Source organism: Phasianus colchicus, chromosome 4 (genome assembly GCF_987193195.1).
Source record: "Phasianus colchicus chromosome 4, bPhaCol1.hap1.1, whole genome shotgun sequence".
In the NCBI taxonomy this organism is placed as follows: domain Eukaryota; kingdom Metazoa; phylum Chordata; class Aves; order Galliformes; family Phasianidae; genus Phasianus; species Phasianus colchicus.
In genome coordinates this window covers 55,745,652-55,767,350 of record NC_143439.1, presented here as the reverse complement: position 1 = coordinate 55,767,350, position 21,699 = coordinate 55,745,652, and the positions used below count along the sequence as shown (strand labels likewise).

General features: G+C 37.0%; 1 long non-coding RNA gene across 1 annotated transcript; it reads left to right on the top strand.

The window, feature by feature from the left end:
• The first annotated feature begins 1,456 nt into the window (after positions 1 to 1,456).
• On the top strand, positions 1,457 to 14,506 carry LOC149918271 (uncharacterized). Its single transcript, XR_016466498.1, has 3 exons — positions 1,457 to 1,585; positions 2,614 to 2,774; positions 14,269 to 14,506. It is a non-coding gene; the product is annotated as an uncharacterized LOC149918271 (long non-coding RNA).
• Positions 14,507 to 21,699: the final 7,193 nt, after the last annotated feature.

Sequence of the window (21,699 nt, the reverse complement as noted above, 5' to 3'; positions counted from 1 at the left end):
ACCAGAATGTTTTGTGAGGAGTACACATACTTCTAGTATGTAAAATTTCAGTTGATATCAGTTTTCTTTAACTGGTGTATGTGATCATTCTGTTAGAAAAGAGTGCTGCAATTACAGAAACACAGAAAGATTTGAACATAGCAGAGCTACTGGACAGTGCTGTAATATACAATTTATCCTATTTGATACTTGTTAACAAGGGCAGTGATCCATGAAGAAGATTCTTCTTTGAGTTTTTGTGTCTAAGTTAAAATTAATAGTTTGGGAGTAGAGTCTATTACTGTGTGCTATATAGCTAGCAATCGTTTAAACTCAACACAAATTACACGTGGACTGGGGATCTCAAGGTGCCTAATAATAGTTGTGATTGGCAACCAATCATTACTTTCTCATTTTCATTACAATATGTCATCAGAAACATAAGTTTGTAAGATGCTTCTTCTGTTTACCATATGTTTGATATTCATGAACTCAAGTGCAGCAAAAATAAAATTAGCTTAGCAATATTACTGTCTTTTTCAAATATGAAGTACATACATTAGTTTCCCACCCATCTGACTTTTAAGGATTAAAAAAAGAGAAATAGACATCAACAAGCAGCATTTGAACCTTTGGGGACTGTTGATGTAATCCCATGCCAGCGTAGCCTCCATAGCAGTATAGTGATTCCCAAGAATAATAGAGATATTATGTCAGTGGAACAGAAATCATAGAATGATGATCTGAGGATCAGCAAGAAGTAAGGTTTTGACCTTGAAGAGATTTAAGAATGCCTTCTGAACAGCTATCTGGGACATAATTAAAGGCATTTTAACATGATAAGCCCTGAAGAACGCAAACCATCATCTGTGCACATTGAAGAAATAAAAGATACTGCTTTTATAGCTGCAGAGCTTATGGTCAGAAGTGATATGAAATATTGGAAATGTGACAGTTTTATAATAATTTTATACTCATTGTAATAATTTTCATTTGCAGTTTTTTGCTGGAGAATCTCTGCTCTGGACTGGCTTTAAATATTTCTCAATCCAACTCACCCTGTAATATTAGAGTGTCTCTGTGGTCCTTTTTTTCACATAACTCTGTCTGTACAACTTGCAAGCAAACAGGCATTCAGATATTGTCTGTTATTTAAGCTAACAAAAGAATAAGGGGTGAGAATTCCCAAACACTTTGTTAAATTTCTGCATGAAGAATACATTGCCTGATCTCCTGAGGTCTATTTTAAAAATGCAACTGTGGTATTTCAAGCGAGAAAATAAATAAGCCCTGCTGACTTCTGCAAGCTAATTATTGCCAGAAAATGGGAAGATGAAAAGAAAATATGTAGATGAGGAAATTCATAGTACATTTTCTTTTTTTCTTCTTCAAACTCTGAAGCAGTCTAATCAATATCTCCTGGAACACATGGAGGGCATAATGTAATTTAGCTCTTCTGTAAAACACAGGATGGACTATGTTATCCACCTGGTGGGCTCATCACAATGAAATTGAAAACCAGTGATACATTACATATGAATTTATCTTCTCCTGTGAAGTATGCATCAGTCCAGGGCAAAGAGAAGTCCAAGTAGTTGAAATAGAGGTAAGTGCTTTTATATTACCATGGAAGTACCATAGTTTGCCTGCCTGTTTATGACTGATAGCTTTGGATCTTAAAGTGACTCCCTCTGTGCCTTTCTTCCTTTAGTCGTGGAATTATTTCTCACAAGCCATAGCAGTATATATTTTCTGTATTAAAATTTCTGTAATCGTTCTTATATTTGTCTGTAGGGCTAAACCTTAGGCAAAACACTTTGCAATTCGACCATTTCTGTTGTCTGTTTAGTTAGTTGCTTCTTTCTTTAAATACCTTGACAGAAAATTCAACTCTACGTGCTCAAACTAACTCTCAAACTCATAATTATTCTGATTATCTACCTTAATAATCATTACAACACACTTGGACTACATCTCTAATTCATTTAGGTTTGTCTGCTGGGAGAGATTACATTTATAAATGTTGCATATCTTTCATGTTGGAGGATATATGGCAAAGATGTCCTAATGTCTTACTACAGCACAATAAATCACCATCGCTGATCTCACACCTGATTAATGGATTTTATTTAAATTTTAGGAAAGTCAGGTTTTGAGTGAAGACAAATATTTCTAAGTTAATTTCAGAAAATTTTAGAGAGGTGTAAGCATTTACATGTTTCAGCCAAACTGTAGTATTTGATACTGAACCCAGAGCAGTAAATGATGTATGAAGAGGACTTAATTTGGATCACAGGTGTATGCCACCTGCAAGATGAACTCAGTTGTGTTCAGAAGTTTGGAGCAGGAAAGCCTTGCTATTTGTGGGTGAAGCCTCTTAAGAGCTGCTGCTTTGCCCTGAGCTGATACAACCAGAGCAATGTCAAGTGATGGGACTGAAACCATCTCTGAGGAGAGAAGTAGGCTCCATGAGCCTTAGTCAGTGGTGAAACAGAGAAACGGTTGTAGCAGGTTGATGGTTGGACTAGATAATTTTAGTGGTATCTTTCAATCCTTATGGTTCTGTGATTCTGTAAATGTTCTCAATCCTTCACTTCCCCAAACATGAAATTCAAGTTTTTAATTTTTTTTTAGTCACGTTGATGATTTATATAACTGCTGTCATCAGGTATTTGCAAAAGCCTCGCAACTGCATCAAATCATTCCAACTTGTACTGCAACTGCTTCTGAAATGAATGCTGCTGCCTTCGTTCACATCCGCCAGGAATCTCCAAATTGAGTCACTTCCCCCAAAGGTATGACAGATTCCTAAGATACTAAATTAATCTGAAAGATACTGTAGAGTCTTGCATATAGATAAACGGCAACAAGTGTAATGTAACAACTATAGTCACCCCTCTGAGATGAGAGAGATTATTTCCCTCCATCAGTTTTCTATTATTCTCTGCTGATAAGGCCCTTTAGTACCCTGAGGGTACTTCTCTTCTGTCTAACCAAGAATGAGGAAAGCTATTTTTATCACTGAACAATGTTTAGTTCTGTATAAAAATCTTTCATTTTTTGACACATTCCTAATGCTTTGAGCTTAATGCCTCAGAGAAAGACTTGATGTTCTCAGTGTATCTGTTTGTGGCACTCAACAGAAACTTTTTTGATTTCCTTTGTTTATTAATCTTTATGCTCTGTTTTATACTAAGTGCACAGCAGCATTCATAACTTTTATTTATGTCTGCATTGGCCTCAGCATTGATACAGATTGCTAATTAAAGATGTAGAGCATTTATTTGATGCCATGAAAAATGCTACGGCAGTTTTCTGCCTTGTAAAACTGGAAAGCTAGGAAATGTTTAATCACATTAAGGATACAGTAAGAGTTACCTTCCTGCACATGCGTTTCCATAGCCATAAGGATAGAAGGGAAAAGTGCATAAATGTTTTTTCAGAATTTAAACTCTGTTTTACGTAAGAAATTTACAGAGAAAAAGGGTCTGCAATAGTGCTTTATTTTTTTTGTGGGTGCTTTCAGTTCACTCACCTCCTTCCGAAGAAAAAGCTAACAGTTTCATGCTGCCTACTGACATTATTAAACGAAATTAAATAAATATTGGTTCAAACATTGTACAATTAAAGAACAGTAGATTTTGTGCCTGTGTAGTGCTGCTTACATAAGCACAATGCTAACTACCTCACAGGCATTGATTTGCATGGTATCTCTGTAAAACGCTCCAGACACAGACAGATTAATGAGCTCCTCTGCATTTAACCACCTTCGCCATTAATTCTGAGACTCAGAGGAAAGGAGAGAAAAGGTATCCCCTGATAAAAATCTACATATTCTCTCAACTCAAAGCTGTTCTGTCTTTTATATTCAGTTCATTATGTATCAGTGGCAAGCAAACAACGACTACCTCATCTTACTGAATTTCATTCTGCATTCCATTTATTTGTACTCTACTACATTTCTATTAAGGCTTATAGTAAAATGGAGTATGAAGCTTGTTAGATCCTGGCTACATCAGTAAAAAGATGGCAGACAGTATTATAGGCTACAAAAAAATAATGTTTGTAATATTTTTCCTCCCTTCTACCAATCTTCAGTCTTGTGGATTTGTGGTTTTGTTTTATTCTTGCTCTGGTAAGAAATCAGTGCTAAAGCTCAAAAATATTCTTTTATAATTTACTTTTCTTAACTCCACTAGGTCTCAAAAAAAAAAAAAAAAAAAAAAAGCATATTCCATCTGTTTTCCTAGAAAAAAATGAAGAGAAATTGCTAAGAGTTTCCTTGGTCAGAAGCATGTGGCTTCGCAGCACTTTGTACTCAACAAGCTGCAAATCTTTTCTTCCATCTCACAACTTTTTTTTTTTTTTTTTTTTTTTCCCCTTAACTTGCAATAGGACCAATATTCCTGGTCTCATCTTTTGCTTCTAGGATAGAACTTTGTAGCTTTGCTTTGAGCTACTTAGTCCAACAACTGGAGCAAACTCCTCGTTTGTAGAGCATATTGATTGCTCCCTCACTGGGGAGGAAGGCAGACATTGCTGAAATCACAATTAAAAGTAGTGAAGATAAACAATGTGGAGAAAAAGTATTTTGACTTATTGTGGCTTTAGTTTTAAAGTAGTACTCTTTTCAATTCCTTCTGGAGGTGGAAAATACACCAAAAATGAATTCCAGATAACTTCTCTCCAGGAAAAGATTATAAGCTTAGCAGGGCAAAGAGAAATCTTGTGTAACCCATCAGTGGTGTTCAGTAGATAATTTCATCTGATCTGGCATCTCCATGTCATTCATATGGGAAGAATATTGCAGTATATTTGAATATTTGAAACAGCACAGCTCTTATGCTCCCTGTAACACTTTATATAAAGCTAGACACTTGACAGAACACAGTGTCTAAGAAGACTATGCAATCTGATGGAAGGCAATTGACTTTCCCTTTGTTAACCAAGACTGTTCAATGTTATATGTGATGAGTAGCTTCTTCATCATTTAATTATTTGCAAATTTTTAAAAAACATAGGCAATTCAAAACTGAAGAAGGCATTATATCAGCTTCTTGATAATGAATTTAAAATATTGAGAGGTTATTTATATATTAAAAAATTTTTATTTGCAACCATTTTCATTAGTATTAGCACCACACCACAAATCTTCCAAGACTAGAATCCATGAAAGGATTCAGTAAAACAGAAAGATAATAATATAGAACTGGCTTGAAAACATCATTGCTCAAACTTGCAATCAAGAATTTAAGAAGAATCTTAAAGTAAGAGGGGAAGAACTTCCTTCTTCTGAAAAGAAATGGTTAAGAAATTGGTGTGCTATTCTACAGAAAATATGGAAGGTAAAATAAGATATCATTCTTCATTCTTGGAATGTGGTACAAGACTGAGATACTGCTAACTTGATTTTAATAAATGCTCAGCTCTTCTCTATGAACCTTCTGGGCAACATTTGTTATGCTTAATAATGTCAAGGAACAAGGTAATTTTAGCTGTAGTAACCATAATAATGTCTATGTTCCTTCAAGAATAGTCTTTTTGACTTGAGGCTTGTAGTTCTCCTGCTGTCTGTACCTGTCTGATCTGAACTTTTTGAGGCAAATTATCCAAAACGTGGCTTTTTGTAAGTGGAATGAACCTGATACTTCCACTCTCCCACATAAATGAGGAAAGTGATAAGGTTGCACAGCTGCAGCCATCACACTGTGTCTCAAAGGAAAAAAGACAACAGGGACTGAGGCAAACAAATGCATTTGGATGTGAGTAAATTACCCAAAATACAGATCAGTGCTGAAATGAGCTGGCATTATTCAATTGTCTTTTAACTTCTCCATTTGATTATTTGCTTCTAAACCATCTGGTGGCCTGGAAGGTGTGGAAGTCTCTAAACACTTCAAATATTCTAAATGTGTAACTGCATAATACTGATGGCAGCTACTTAGTTCAAGTGCAACAAATTTAGTCATAAGATTCAGTAGCAGAGAGCAACCCCTCCTGTTCCCCCCTTATACATCGTGCTTTTATTTGAGATCTGACAAAATAAAATAACTGCACCAGTCCTACGCAAAACAGCTCTTAAGTCTGTTTTAAGAGCAAACAGAAGATTGATTTTTTTTATTAAGGGTAACGTGAGGGGCAAAAGAGGAAGAGAGTTATAACAGCTATTTGGGGACAGATCAGAGACACTATAACTGCAATCCTGCTAAATTTATAGAAAAGGGAGAGGTTTCCTCCCTCCTCTCCACTAGAAGTTTCAACAAGTAAATTTGCACCTTCTGTGTGACTGAGCCTGAGCTTTGGCCCTGTGAGCCTCCTGCTGTATCCAAATTAGGACAAAGGCATTCACACAACACAGCTCGGTGGGACACTGGTGCTCCCTGATCAAGGGCTGTGCAGGCTATGTGAGTCTTCTCCCAGTTTTTCCAACACACAGGCAGATGGGACAACTCACGCCATGGACAGCTTTGTCCTTATTTGCTGCCTTTGCACAAGCAGTGAGGAGAAGAATCACAATTTTATAGTTGAAATTGGTTTGAGATACGGGGTAGTCTCCCTGGCTCCTTCCCAATGGAGAGGCCAGCAGTCATGCCTACAGTGAGTGTTTCAGTGGGATGCACTCTGCTCACATACAAAGTCCTGCAAGTTGGCTAAAGGATCAAAGTGTTGGATGCTCACGTGCTTTATTTCTCAGTAAAGCACTGAGAAATACTTATCCATCCTACACTATCTCAGCTGGGATGTGGTGACTTGTAGCACTGTATTCCAATGCAAAGGTGCTCACCAAGTCCTGATCTTTACTTTCTCTAAAAATCTGCAGTTCCTTTGAAGCTTTGGAAGCCTAGGCAGTACTGTGATGAGACAGAACTTCATCTTGTGACTTGTGAAGATGTGATAAATTTAAGTCACATTTCCTCTCAGTCAGGTCACCTACTTTTGTTGTCCAAAGCTGATCAGGTAGGAATACAAAAACAAACTCATACTCTCCTTACTCCAGAGGAGGTCATTACAGTATTAAGGTATCCTCATGTTGTACTGGTCAAATTTCCACCTTCCATTGCCAGTGCCAGCTTGGATGCAACCCATCTGCTAGTATTCCATGCAGGAGCTGCTTGCTGCTATGTCCTCAAGACTTCATTTCAGGCACTGAAAGTGCATAACTTCTCAGATTCCTGCTTCTCTACCAGGATAAAAAATACTTCCCTTGTTACTCTTGCTGTGCCCAAGCTCCACTGTCATAATACTCCAGTGCCACAACACTCACCTTCCTTCAGAGGTCCCTTCACCTGCAATAAAAGCACTGCTTGTGTAATGCCTATTTTCCAATAAAGGCACAATATTTTTTTATTACCACACCGCACTGAAAATGTGAATAAATAAAGAAAAAAACAAATAAGCAAGTATAATTGGTACTGACTGAGCTGGTTTTGTCCCAGAACTCTGGACCTAACTCTCAATAAGGAAGTGAGCAATAGAATCAGCCCTTGTGAGTCCTCTGATCCTCTGGCAATGGGAACACTAATGCAGTAATGTGGAGACATCAAAATGCAGAGATCTAGAATGCTACAGGAAAGAGAGTACGAAAACAGTGGGAACTAAATGAAAGCTGACAAATTAGATTGTGAGGCCTCTTGGGCTTGCTATGTGTCGGGCACTCAGGATATGAACGATAATAATGAGAGATTAGTTGATGAGTTGCACAATGGTTAGCTGAAGTAGTACGTTTATTGATTCTTTAAACTATTTAATTCTTTCTTTCTAGCTTACTCAGATATCTATTTAGTTGGCATCTGTCTTAACTTCATATATCATTGTAACTGTTTTCTTCCCAGACTGACTGCTACTTAAGGGATAATAGGAGGGATGCTCTGTTTTACTAGACAATAATATGGTTCCTGCTTGAATCAATTACAAGGCTGAAGGGAACCTGATTATTGCCAGAGAAAATGGGGCATCCCTCCTATTGAGCTTAATATACTAGAAGCGAACCAATAAAGTTGATTTTTGGATACAAAGTTAATTACACTGAAAAATCAGCTGTAATCCAGCTGATGAATACTGCTTTTAAACACCCAGAAGTATACTCATTTAGACCTATTATTTCCTACTTGTAGGAATTAGGGTCTCTATAAAGTTAGCTGATCGATTTCATTTTAATTGTTCCCTTATTATGAAAGAAGTATGGAATGAAGGTAATACTCATACACCCACTTCCCAAGAGTGTCCTGAGCATTAACCAGTTAATGTTTTTACAGCACTTTTACCATGTACAAGGAAATACAAATGCTATGCATTATTAAGTAATAATTAGTATTAAGCAGTAATACCTAGAGTATACAGATTGCTTTCTCGTGCCTTCCCCATCCCTTATTAGGAGGAATCCCACCTAGGGTGCAGAGAATGTACTGCCTTAGGACTACAATTTACATCTGCCTCCATTTGTTTCGGTAAATCAAGCCTTCTGGTTCTCCCTTTTTCCACTCATAATTGAGTGGGACATGTTTACAGGCAATGTAAAATCTCACCTTTAAGCAAGGCAATGTGTAGGCAAAACATATGCCTATAAGCCACCAGAGAAGACAGAATATGTTGGAAAATAAACCAGATGGCTATTCATTTTATTTTTATGGACTCTCTGTCTTGTGGAATTGGGTTTTCTATAACACTGAGGGTTTTTTGATACCCCAGATCAAGAATAGAAGAATGATGTTTGTGCTGAAAGTCTACCTAGATGAGATGAGAAGGACACACATACCTGACTTACTCTGCTTTCAGGTCCTTTGTGTTAAGTGGAAGAAAAATATGAAAAAAAGAAGGGACTAACACCTTCATAAGCTTGCACCTCCAAAATATGGTGAATTTCCTGAACACCACTCATGGAACAACTGGTATCAGTTGCAGATGGAGATGTGTGTCAGTTCTACTTAATAAACACACATGGAGGTTTGTCTGTAAGGATAGATTTGAATTTCATTGTTAACACTCAGATTTCTGAATGGTGCATGTGTAAAACAGAAAGGTTATGGGGGTAGGGATTAACAGTCATGATGATGCTGTAATATCTTTCTACTCACAGAAGACATCGCTTTGAGAGAATAATATGGTCATAGAATCATTAAGGTTGGAAAAGACCACAAAGGTCATCTGGTTCGACTGTCAATGCATCACAACCACATCCACTAAAACCATGTCCATCAGAGAGAGCTGGAGTGACTGTTGTTGTCTCTGGTTGAAAGTCTGCATTTTTTCTCATAACTTTTTTTAATTTCCCCAGAAAATCAAAGAAAAATACTGTAGATTCTTATGTACTCCTGACATTTATTTATACCACAGGAACCAGTCACCTAAGCTTTCAATCTGAAGTTAAATTCAACATAACACTAGAATTGGCAGATAAAGCCATCTAGCCCACAGAAGGTACTCACTGTCCCCTTCCAGGGAAGAGTGGTCCTGTTTCAAGACCTTGTGCAAGCTAACATTAGCCTTATACTATTCAATATGATAAAGGCCAAATTCTGTTGCTAATGAACAGAGTGCAGAGCCCCTGCTGCAGCTGGGCAGGAAGGATGGTCCTTTCCAGGCTCGAAGGACCCATGATTTGCTCATTGGTGAGACCTTCCTATCAACAGGACAGAGCTTATCAGACTTCTTCTATGCAGAGGTGAAAAGGTTCAGCTCATCATGCTGAATAGCCAAACCCTACCTGGTTGTTAGACTGGAAGAGGAGTGAGAGGATACTCATATGCAGGTTGTTTTAGTGTCATCTGTTTTCCTCCAAAAAATGGAAATATTCTTTTCTAGCTGTGAGTTAATTATATCTTCATTTTTAACCAGCATTTATTCTATCCGCATTATATTTCTGTAACATATTTTATACGAATTTTCAATCCTGCCACATCAAATGCTTCTTTAATGCAATTTTTCTGCTAGTCGGAAATATTAGTAATTAAATTCTCTGAAATACGCCAGTGTAAAGCAGAGGGAGAACATCCCAATTCTATCAGCACTGGTGTTAATTATTTTAGGCAAGCTGTCATTTATGTTTTCTAAAGTGGATTTTGTTCTTGCAGTCAAGAACATTGCTTAGTGCAGAATTAATTAATCATTATAAATATAAAACCTGCAGTATCAGCTTCTGCGTTCAGTAGGGTTTCAAGAGGCAAGGTTGAAGGAGTCAATAGGCTGCTGTGGGGAATTGTGGTTTTTGCATCTGATACAAGGACAATTAAATAATATACTTAATCTATGTGTTTAAGTATTTTTGCAAAATAATAAAAATAAAAAAGAATATTTGAAAATTTATCATAACTGGCAGCTTTTACTAATGCAATGTTGTTTCAAAAATGCTGTATAAGATAAAAAAATCTGAGGAGGAAACTGAAAAGCTGAGTATACTATAAATCTGAAAACTTGATTTTAAAGGTGTCTTTCTCATTTTACCTCCTTGGAAAATGGACGGGTCATTAATTTACTCATCGTAGTACAAACATTGTCATAAAGCACTACAAGCCCACGAGAATAAACACATAATAATCCAACCTTGCCTAGAGCATGGTGTGTAAGAACTGAGTGCCAGCACTTGGAACCATGGGGGTGGCTTTACTAGAAAAGGCCAAGCAAGACTGACAGCTTAGGAAAACGGGAATTAATGATGAAATAAACTCAAAATTTAATCTTGCTATTCGGTATAAATGGTATTGGCATTTTCTTACCTGTACCCTCATTTCCCCATCAAAAAGCAATTAAAGCACGTTCATTGTCAGAATAAAGGGAGAAAATTTCATAGCTTAAGACCTGCGCTGACTTTACACAGTGGAAAAATTTTACACTTCACACAGCAGAAAATTGACCGATTATTTTCTCATGCAAAGATCAAAAATGTGACGGATGGCCACAAGCTGCTTTACTGAATTGACTGCCACCATCGTGTGGCACGTGTCATTGTTTTACAATCTAGATTGGCTGGTGTTTAATTTCCAAAAGCAACATATGATCTGGCGCTTTGAAGAGGGGAGAAAAATCAAAGTTATTTGATGTAACACTCTGAATCCTACACCATGCATGTTGACCTCCTATTGAAATTATACTCTGTATTTCAAAGACATCCCATTGACGTGTTGGTTGTACATGATTGAAAGGTATGGGTCTGTGCAATACATTGTAGTATTAATTATGTAAGCTTCCTCAGTTTTATAGTTTATTGTAAAAGATATTATTTTATGATTTGTATCTACAATTTGTAACTGCAATTATGTTTCTAATGGGATTTTAATTGATTTTGAATCCAATTTAAAAAAATCCCTACTTTTAAAGCACACCTCAGCTGCTGCCACTTTGAATCTGTGCCAAGCTGGCAGACTGTAACTCATTGTGTCATCGTTTAAATGTCTTGCTGCAGTGCTGGCTTTAGGGATTCAGAAGTGAACTGCATTTAATATAGTCTCTTAACTGGCACCAGTTTCAGAACCAGGGATGCAGAAATCTTGAGTAAGTGTGCTACTGGCCGTTAATGGGCATCTAGAAGGATTGTGTTGTATTCTTGACACTTGTTGAGATGACAGTTTCTGAAAGATCTTTTTCCTGAGTGGTGGAAGTACTTTCCCAGAACATACTTGGAGATTGATCCTACACCAAGCTCCTGTTTACCTGGACATACTTAGGATGTAGTAGGGATATAATTAATTGAATGCAATTTACAAGCATCTTTTTTTTTATGAACTGTAATTTCTCCATTTGGGCTCCTTCTTGTTGCTCTCTGTCTCTCCCATATGGCAGTTCCCCAGTCCTGTATATCCATATAATTTCAAAACACATAGAATTGAACTAAGTTGGTTTTAGATAATTTTCAGTCATGAGATAAACAGTAGTTATTTTATGCATACAGAAACCTTTCTTGGTAGTTGAGATAACTTCACATAAACTCATTTGGCTCCAAACAGCATATTGCTGGCCTCAGGCTGAAACAACTGCCTAACAACCATTGAAAACAGTGTTCTGTCTACCAGAATCAGGTATATTCTGCTACTGCTGCTGATGGTCTCAGTTCATGTCTCAGTCTTCGGAGCTTTCCAGGGCAAACTTTCCATTAACCCAGAAGATTCTAAACAGTTAATTAATCTCTGACTGGGTCTGAGGAAAACTGCAGAAAGCTATTGCCCAGAGGTATTAAAGCACTGCTTGCAATTGGCTTCAGGCAGTATTACCTAATCCAAGGAATGGCTTTAACCTGCAGGCAGCAGTTCATTGTGGTTGGCCTCAAGTTCAGTCAATAATATGTATTTGCTATTAGAGGTCTGCTGGTAACTGAATTTGGGGTTGGTGGAAGAATCAAGAATTTTAAAGAAAATAAAACATAGTGAAGAATGTGGTGGGGTTTGTTTGTTTGTTGTTTAGGTTCTATAAGACATATATTTTGAGAGTGTTCTTGAGAAGTGTGAAAAATGAACTTAGACTCAGAAAGGAATGTTACCTACGTCTGTTTCTGAAAATAAGAGCTTGACCTCTTTCTAGACAATGTCTCTAACCACTGAGATCTGGGAAATTGATCTTTTTCCTGTTGAAATTCTTCCACATTTTATAAAATGTTCAGATACTAATTAGTGCAGGAGCTAGTACCTAACTACTAGGACACACTTTTCTTCTGAGCTCTGCAAGTATCCACATTAGTGAATGAAGAGAATATCAAGCCAGCTAATGAGTCAGCTCCAGGACCAGTATGGCTGTGTCAGTGCAGGGCTGTGCTCAGGCTAATTAGCTCATTTGAAGAAAAGGGCTAATTAACTCTGGAAGAGCACTGAGCGGGTGCTTCTCATATGTAGCCACCATTCCTGCTGTACAGCTCTGCAGATTCTGCCTGCCTGACTCAAGGCTCGGCTGCGTGGACCTCTGGATACAACATTCCTCAGTGCAGACCTTCACTACACTCTGAAAACAAAATATGTGGATGTGCTTAACTCAAGTAATCTTGTGGTTAATCTTTATTGGTTCATCCCCTTCATCTTTGTTTTATCTCTGCCTTTATCCATCATTCATAGTAGACTACTGTTTAGCAGCACAGTTTCTTCCCGTAATAGAAATAACAAAAAATATTTGAGGTGTCAAAAAGAGGTTATAAAAGCTGTGTAACTGCACAGACAAGCAAAATTTCCAATGGCCCTTCTGGCTTAAATCTACTATGTGAGGAAAAGCCTAGCTAACACACCCCTCCTGTGTGGGTAGGCAGATAGCCATGTGGACAAGTGTAGATGTGATTTTCTCCCAGATACTGCTTCAAATTTTCCATTCAAAACTTGTCATTACATTTTCAAATAGCAATACTGGTATAAAAGATGCAATTCTATTACCCTACAGTTTCATTTTCTATACGAACTCTGAATACAGCCTAATACATCTCCTCTCCCCATGATATACCAGAGTGTAACCCACTGAATAAAGAATAGCTCCCTATGCAGCAGAGCACTCTATTATAATGAAGAGATTCAGTTATCAGTTTATTAATATTTTTAAATGAAATAATTGTTCTGAAACAGGAAAATAAATAATTTTTTCTTTCTATTGTGTATTTGAATCAGGGTGTTTTCAGTACCATTATTGTAAATTAGTTCAATAGAACTGCCACAAAGTAGTTCTGGACAATAAAAAACAATGTTGAATTATTACGTATGTTAACTTCCTGAGTACAACTGTTTGCCACAATTCAACTAAACAGGCAAGTGAGACATTTAGACACCTGATGGCAATCTTTCATTAAATTTGATTTCATTAAATATGATTTGTGCTTCTTTCTGTAGGATAATGACTTAGGCATAATAATACAATTTAGTTTTGTATAGTATTTTTTTTCAAAAAAAAAAAAAATCTAGAAATTGTCTTAGGATGAGAAGCAGAATGGACAGATAATCCTTTTTGGAAGTGGATTAAACAGTACCAAGAGAGGCAGCATAGGAAAAAATTGAGTTGCGTTAGAGGCGAGAAAAGCAGGAATTTTAAAGCAGAAAAGGCACTTAAGCATTTTTGCAGCCAGATATAATGAGACAAAACTGGAAGAAAGTGGCAATAGGAGGGAGGAAAAGGTGAATTAGGTCTATGTTGTGTTAAATGATGCAACATAACCTAATGCCATGCATGGATTGTATTACTTCAGAGACTTAAACAGATGCTGCTCACTTTTTCTTAGGGCTGACTGGTCAGCTAGCCAAGCTTTCTTATTGCTACGCCAAGTACGATAAAGTTATTTTCACAAAATGAATGTGATCATCTGTGACAAATTCTACCCTTCTCTATCTACAGTCATCTCAAATGTTCGGAACTTTGGAGCAGCTCCATACTTGAGGCTGAGAGGAAGGCATGCTGACGGAAATGTGCATTCAAACCTATTTAGTAGCTGATGAAATAAATAGAAGTCCTGATGTCTGTCAGTCTGCCTGTTCCAAAGACTCTGAAATGCTATTCCACAGAGCTTGACCTAAGTGTGAAAGACAAAGTTGTAGCTGTCAGCATCTTTGTCTCCTGATACAGTTTTGTGGGAGCCAAGGAAAGGTGCATGGGAAGGACTCATCTTTTTTCATCTGGATCCAAGAGCCAATTCAATTCTCCCCATGTACAAAACGGTGCATCTGTCTTCCTTCTCTGCCTCTCATAGTCCCACCAACACAATTATTTGCACTGGAATCACTGAGGAGAGATTTTGTGTGCATTCAGCTCTGCTGTCCCTGCCTGAAGGGCTCATACATGATGAGTAGAGACAGATGGAAAAAGACAGGTAAACCCTGAGACAGCCCCAGCTCCCTCTCACCAGACAGTGGTTTTGTCTTGCTGACTACCCAACTGTGGAAGCATATTGTGAGTGCCAGGGGCTGTGGTCACTCAGAAAGAGACTTTGATTAGTTTTCAGGAGGTAGAACAAGAACCTGGCACTCCTTTCTTTCTGAAAATATCCTGCCATCCTAATAACGGCTTAAGGGAGAGAAGTATTTACAGAGACTGCTCCAAAAATAATGCGTCTAATTTTATTATGTTGGCCCATGACATCAAAGGCAGGTGTCAGTGAGCATCAGCATTTTGGTACATTACTTTGCCATGTGACAGATAGCAGCAGAGAGGTAGTCTGATAGAATGTCATCTGACATGGAAGCACTGATGAAGCAAATGTGCATCATTGAATCCTTCCACGTGGAAAAAATGGTACCCATTGACACTTGCTGCATATTTCTGGATAACAAACAGTGGGTGTGAGCAGAGTGAGGTGGTGGGTGGTGTGTTTCAGCAGAGTGACAGTGACCATCATGGCTAGTGCGAATTTTTATGAGAATGGCATGTAGGCCACTGGTGATAAAGCATCACAGTAGCAGTGTGCAGCGGAATTGCCAGGTCATAGCCTGAATCAACAGTTGAGCACCAGGCTCAAAAGGCATGCTAACCCAGGGAGCTCAGGTGCAAGCAGCATACCTGAGTAACTGGAAGTAGTGGAGCCTGGATCCACCCCTCCTCACCCTCATTTAAGGGTTAGCAGCTGAGGGAGTAATGTCTCTTAAGATAGAGACTGCACTCCTTCTAAGCTGTTGCTGGTTGTTGGTAAGGGGTGAGCTAATTTCCCTTCTTTGTTGCCTGTTATTGCTCTATAGTGCCTGTATCCTATTAGAAGGTAATGTTATTGTATTCTTTTGCTATACATGGTGACTGTTGAAAAATAATTTTTGTAGCTGAGAATTTGCTTTAATGGTGTTAGTGTGCTGTTTGTATCTGTTGTATTTTCTTTGAAAATAAATAGGAGGCATTATTTCCACTGAGGCCTAAGTGAGTGTAAGCACAAATGTGTGCTTGGTCCTGGACGGTGCTGAGAGTAACGCATGTGTGCTAGAGGAGTAGTTCTAATGTGTTAGTTGATGGGAGAGAATTTCAGTACAAAATTTTTACTCCTGAAACGTCTCTTATTTTTTAGTTTCTAAAGCAACTCTTGGCTTTATGAAATAATGTGCTGCTTTGATTCAGCTAAGACTTTTAATTTAGATAACATTAAAAAGACAAAATAAATAGAAGATGTACACATGACACTTTCTTCACAGTATACAAACCCACGTTAAAATAATCTCTTACTACTTTCATGCACGTCCCGAAGTGGAAGCAAAGGTAATCTATTCAAAACCAAAGGACTGAATTTTACTCTTGGTTCCCCAAGTTCACCCAGCTATAGAGCCTTATGTAGCCATTCAGCTAGAAGGTCACTTGGGAGGTGGGGTGCTAGATTCTATCTTCTCTTCAATGGGGAAGATGATACTTCAGCCCTAGCAAGCAATAGGCAGGCAAGTCTCAGAAATACTACCTTATGTTTGAATCCACTTTGAGTATTTTTCTCTCAGATGTATCTCAAATATCAGTTTCACCTTTCCAAGATCTCTTTTACATTAGCAAACTTTTTGATGGAATAGTCTTTTTGTGTAATAGGAGATGAACTGTGTTGAAGAGATAAGCAAACAAATAGTGATATTTTGCTTTGCCTGTTTGCCTCAGCGAGAATAAGATTCCTACAGTCATTGTGTAAAAATGTGCTAACACTGCATTAATGGTTCTACATTCAAATTTTATTTAGCCCCAGAAAGATCAAAAGAAGGGCATAAAACTCCTAGAAGTGGGTTAAAAATTGAAATAGGACATTCAGCTTCTGTTGCTAGAAGGGATACTTGAGCTGTGGATCTACTGTGACCTGAGGGCAAGAGTTGAAATATATACTTGTAACCCTTCATCTGAAATAACAGAATGCAAAAGCCTAGGGATTATCTAATGTTTCACAGAACTATCTTGAGTTCCCATTTAGAACCCCAAAGAGGTGAAATACAGCTAGGGGATCCCAGGAATGTCCTATTTCCCATTACAGGAAACATTGCTTGTAAACGCCTTGCCCTCCAAAGAAAGTTGCAGTCAGACCTTACTTCAAAAAACTTGAAAAATCAGGATGAATATCAAAGGAGATGTTACAGCTTTTACCTGTAATAATAAGTGAGTAATGACCTCGTGTATATTTTAATCTCCCAACTCAATATGTTTTGGAACTAAATCTCTAAACTTTAAATGCATAGTCTGCTTTCCCACGCACTTGACATTTACTGGCTCCCAACACAGCCACTTCTCTTGTAACCATGTCAGTTGCTTTACTATTTCATCTGGCGATTGAGATGTTGCTTAACCACCAGCCTGACTTTCAATGGAAAGCCTAAAATTTCAGCTGTTAAAAATGCAAGCAAGACTGGTCTTATTCAATCTTTTCTATTGATCACTGTGAATATGATCCCACATTTCATATTGACGCTATTGGAAGTGACTTTGGCTTTGTTTACCTGGAGTTTTAAAGCAGCTCTGGTCCAATCTTGTCCATGTTCAATGCCAGGTGTCAATAGGTGTCACCTTTTCACCACTGCAAGCTACAGGAATTAGATAAGCAACAAACAGTCATTAGAAGCTTTATGTAATTGCATATACCAGTTAAGGTTCTATGAATGAATGGCTATTATATTAAAATAGTCTTGGCAGACTGCCTGAGAGGACATATGCAGAGGAGACTGTAGAGATCTAATTTAATTTGCTTTTTTAAACAATCCTTTGGTTTTTTTAGTTGTTGCTGTTTTCATCCCGACAGATTTTCTTTTTATGAAACTGAAAAGCTGTTATAATGATTTGGAAACCAACACCACCTTCTTCCAGGGAAATTCCTTGCAGAATTTGAAAAGATAAGATGATAGAACTGCCATATCTGTGTGTTTTTGTTTTTTCTGAAGGGATCTGAAACCTTGTTTAAAGTAACCCATATAAAAAAGACAGAGAAGAGGGACACTGCATCTCTGTTAGGAAAACTGGGACATCTGGTCTCTTCATTTGTTACCAGAGGAGTATCTTCAGCATATGAAATATCTAAATACAGATTTTATTATTTCCAATGATTTCTTTCCAGTGAGGGAAAAACGGTCTTTTAGTTAAATGCAGCTAAGGAATTAGCTCTACTTTTATGTTTTTTGAACTCTTAAAACAGATACAATGATATTTTTTGTATTTTTAATAATTACATATTCATATGCCTAAGGCTGTATGCATATTAACGTAACGAGCATCTTAATAAATACTCAGTTACGCCAAGTCTCTTCATCATTAGCTCTGTGCACTTTCCAGCTAACTACATACCATATTCAAACCTGTTCAAAAATCCACATGAGAGGTTTATTTAGTAGTGTGTTGGAATAGATTGTTTCACAGGCAGAGAGGAGATCCTTTGGATAGGCCATACGTGATAAAGCACAGATATGTTTCATGTTCTCATCATTAACATAACCATATAAACTCTGAAGGAGTTTGCCGTTACAATCAGATATATCAGATTCACAAGTACCGCAGGTGCTTGAAAGATAAAGCTGGCATCCGAAAGCTGTCTGAATTTTGGTGTACAAGAAGAGATTATTCTTTTACATTTGAACTTCTGGAAATGTTTAAAATGTGTTTGGAGAAAGCCATTTATCATTGAAATCATGTTTTGAGCTGGCTTTATTACTGCTATGGAAGATTCCAAATTTAAGCATATTTGCTGTTACATTAGGCATCACCAAACACTTGATTGTTAGGGGCATGGTACATATGACATTGTTTCCCAGCTTCATCAAGTACCTAATGAGCTCCATAATGTTGCATCTGAGGACCAACCTTTATTACTTCTCAAGTTCTGTTTTACTGAGGTCGTCTGAGATCTGGTCAACTATAAATGTTACTGATTTCTTGAATGATGAGCCTTACAGTTCTTTGATCAGGCTTGTTGCTATAAGGAGATCGCCACCATTTTGCAACTTGCCTGTGAAATAGCATTAGTTTCTGTGGTATCTTGCCTCTTTTGCCAATTTTGACTTCCTTTGATGTGCTGCAGCAAATACACCTACGTATCCAGAGGTCATTTCTCTGCTGTCTTAGCAGTTCATAACATCATTCTCCCCTTTTCTCCCATCTCTTCTTGGTACTCAAACCCACATGCAGCTCATTCTTCGCAATCTCTAGCTGTTTTTGTACTTCTTTTACAGTCTAAGCCTTTTAGTGCTAAGTAAGAATTTGAATTTTTGTTAATGTGTAATTAGGCATTCTTGTATAATCAAGACAACAGTGATTTCAGGTGATATTCTAAACTTTGATTTGCTTTGGTAGATGAGCCGTACAGGTTTGCTAACTGGCTTACTGAACTACTATTTTTTTGTTTGTTTGTTTTCAAAAGTTTCTTTGGAGCTCTGCTAGTACACGACATAGCAGTCAAATCTGGGACAGCCCATCTTCAACCTCTAGTACTTATTTAGCCTGTGATCAGGTAGTTGGATGTACTGTTTTTCATGTTTATACTGACTGTGATAGTAAAGCTGCAAACAATTATGAAAGTCAATGACCAAAGTTAGCAAAGTAGTATTTAGAATGAAAACTTGATTTTATTAGCTTGAGAACAGTATGGGATTTGAGCCACACTGAGATAACATCGCACGGTAGGTCACACCTAAGGGCTGACATTATCTCTCAGGAACACTCACTCCTGGGGTGATTTATTAATTATGTTTAATTGCATGAAAATTAATGATCTTTTTCAGTGGCTACTGGACTACTCCACAGCTGCACTTTAGCTTATGTTTCTTGGTATTTGAGCAGTTGAATGCTTTTACTTTATCTTCATTGACTTTCTACTCTCCTGGTATATAGCTAATTTAATATTGTTTATCAGCACCATTGCTTTATGCTTTCAGTAAGATTTTTTTTCTGCTGTTTTTATTGCACTTACAATCTGTGGGCAAAATGGCAAATAGACCTCATTTACCTTAAAATTTCCCTTTATTTGAGAGAGGTTTAGAAATCATTCCCCATATAAATATCCAAGAGGCACCAACTATAACTGTTAGTATTCTGTTTAGTCTCTTGTAATTAAATAATATCAAAACAACCAAGAAGTCTATAAACAGAAAGTGAAACAGACTAAAAATGTTGCTGGAAAACGAACTTCAGAACTGGTGTAAAATAGCTGTACTGAAAACCTACTACTTCCTAAACACTAAAGCACTAATATTAGAGAAGATAAGCTACTGAAAGGCCAGAAGTGAAACCCTCAAATAAGAATCTATATTTCTGGAAGTGTTTCCTAGTCTGGGGTCATAGATTTTTGTGTTGTTTTTTTTTGTTTGTCTGTTTGACTTGATAGATCTTAGTTCCTCTTGGATATTTCTGTACTATATATGATAAATTCATGTATCCATATTCATAGATCTGTGATACTTACTAAACAAATTTAACATTCAAGACATTTCTGTTTTTGATAACCTTTTTGTTGAATATAGTGTGTAGCTGATTTTATGGAGTAACTGTAAAAAGCTGGAAGACGTGATGAATGAATCAAGGAAAACGTGCTCTGAAGCAAAAGGGATGATGCTGTGCTCACTGCTGAGTGCTATTCATTATACTGTATAAGAATGGCTGCAGAATATTTAGTGATGAACAATTCTCAAGTCCAGTATATCTAGAGAGAAGAATGAGTTTGAGCCTTAAATATCTTTTCTGTTAATTTTTTTAGCACAAATTGCACATTTTTCCAAATAGAAAATCAAGCTTCTTCAGAAATGCTCTTTTCTCAAGAATTCAAAATATTTCTGTCATGAATCCCACTTTTAAAATCACTATCTCTTCATGGTAAACACAATACTGAACACCTGAATGATGCAGTGCAGTCTATGTACCTATAACATTTATTCTTTGTAATGGCATGGTGTTAAAGCTGTGACTCATAAGATAATTCAATTGAAAATATAAAAATTTTATATGAGTGTAGAAAAAATGAATTTAAGACTTCAACTGCTTTTTTGTTGTGGTTGTATAACATTTTGCATTCTTTTTAAAAACTGCTGGAAGCTTGATGCAGAAGTAAAAGTGGAAAGAAAATATAACAAATTTCAGGTCACTTGAATTAATGAGTAAGTGCATATCTGTACTTAATGATAAACTTTTTTTTGGTTTAAAACAACATAAAAATATGAGGAGCAAAAATTCTTATAAAGCTTTCAGTTTATTACTCCTTCATTTCAAAATGGCTATTTAAAGCTTATCTCTTCAGCTATTTAAGAGGTGACTTAATCAAGTACCTACATGAAGCAGTCTTGTTTGATAGCAGACAGCTCTTTAACCTACCAAAGACATTAGGAAGTCAAATGGCTAGAAGCTGAATTTTGTCCAAAATGTCTTAGGCTTTCTTTGTCATGAGAATAACCACCACAACAACTTACTGAGTGCTGTGGTAGAATCTCCATTTGTAGAAATCTTTACATCAATATAGAATATCTTCTTTTAAGAACTTGAGTACTCAAAACAGTTGCTGACTAAATGCAAGAATTTTGATGCTCCTTAGCCTATGTCAGCTCTGAAGTATATTTTATGAGCATCTCATGGGGGTAGAATCTATTAATTTATACATTTTGGCCTACTGCAAAGGAAAGTTTTATTAAATACAGCTTTTTTCTGGTAATTTTTAATACTTAATTATAGCTCCATCATTCTGGACTACTGGATGCTAGTGAACTGCCCAATGATAAATTACTTCCTGCTTACTAAACTAGCTGTGGCACACTCTTCAGAAAGTCAATAAATTTACCATGGATCTAAAATATCTTCTTGGAGTCCCCTTTCACAATACAGCAGCATGTCTAACTTCTTATGTGCAGATCTAGA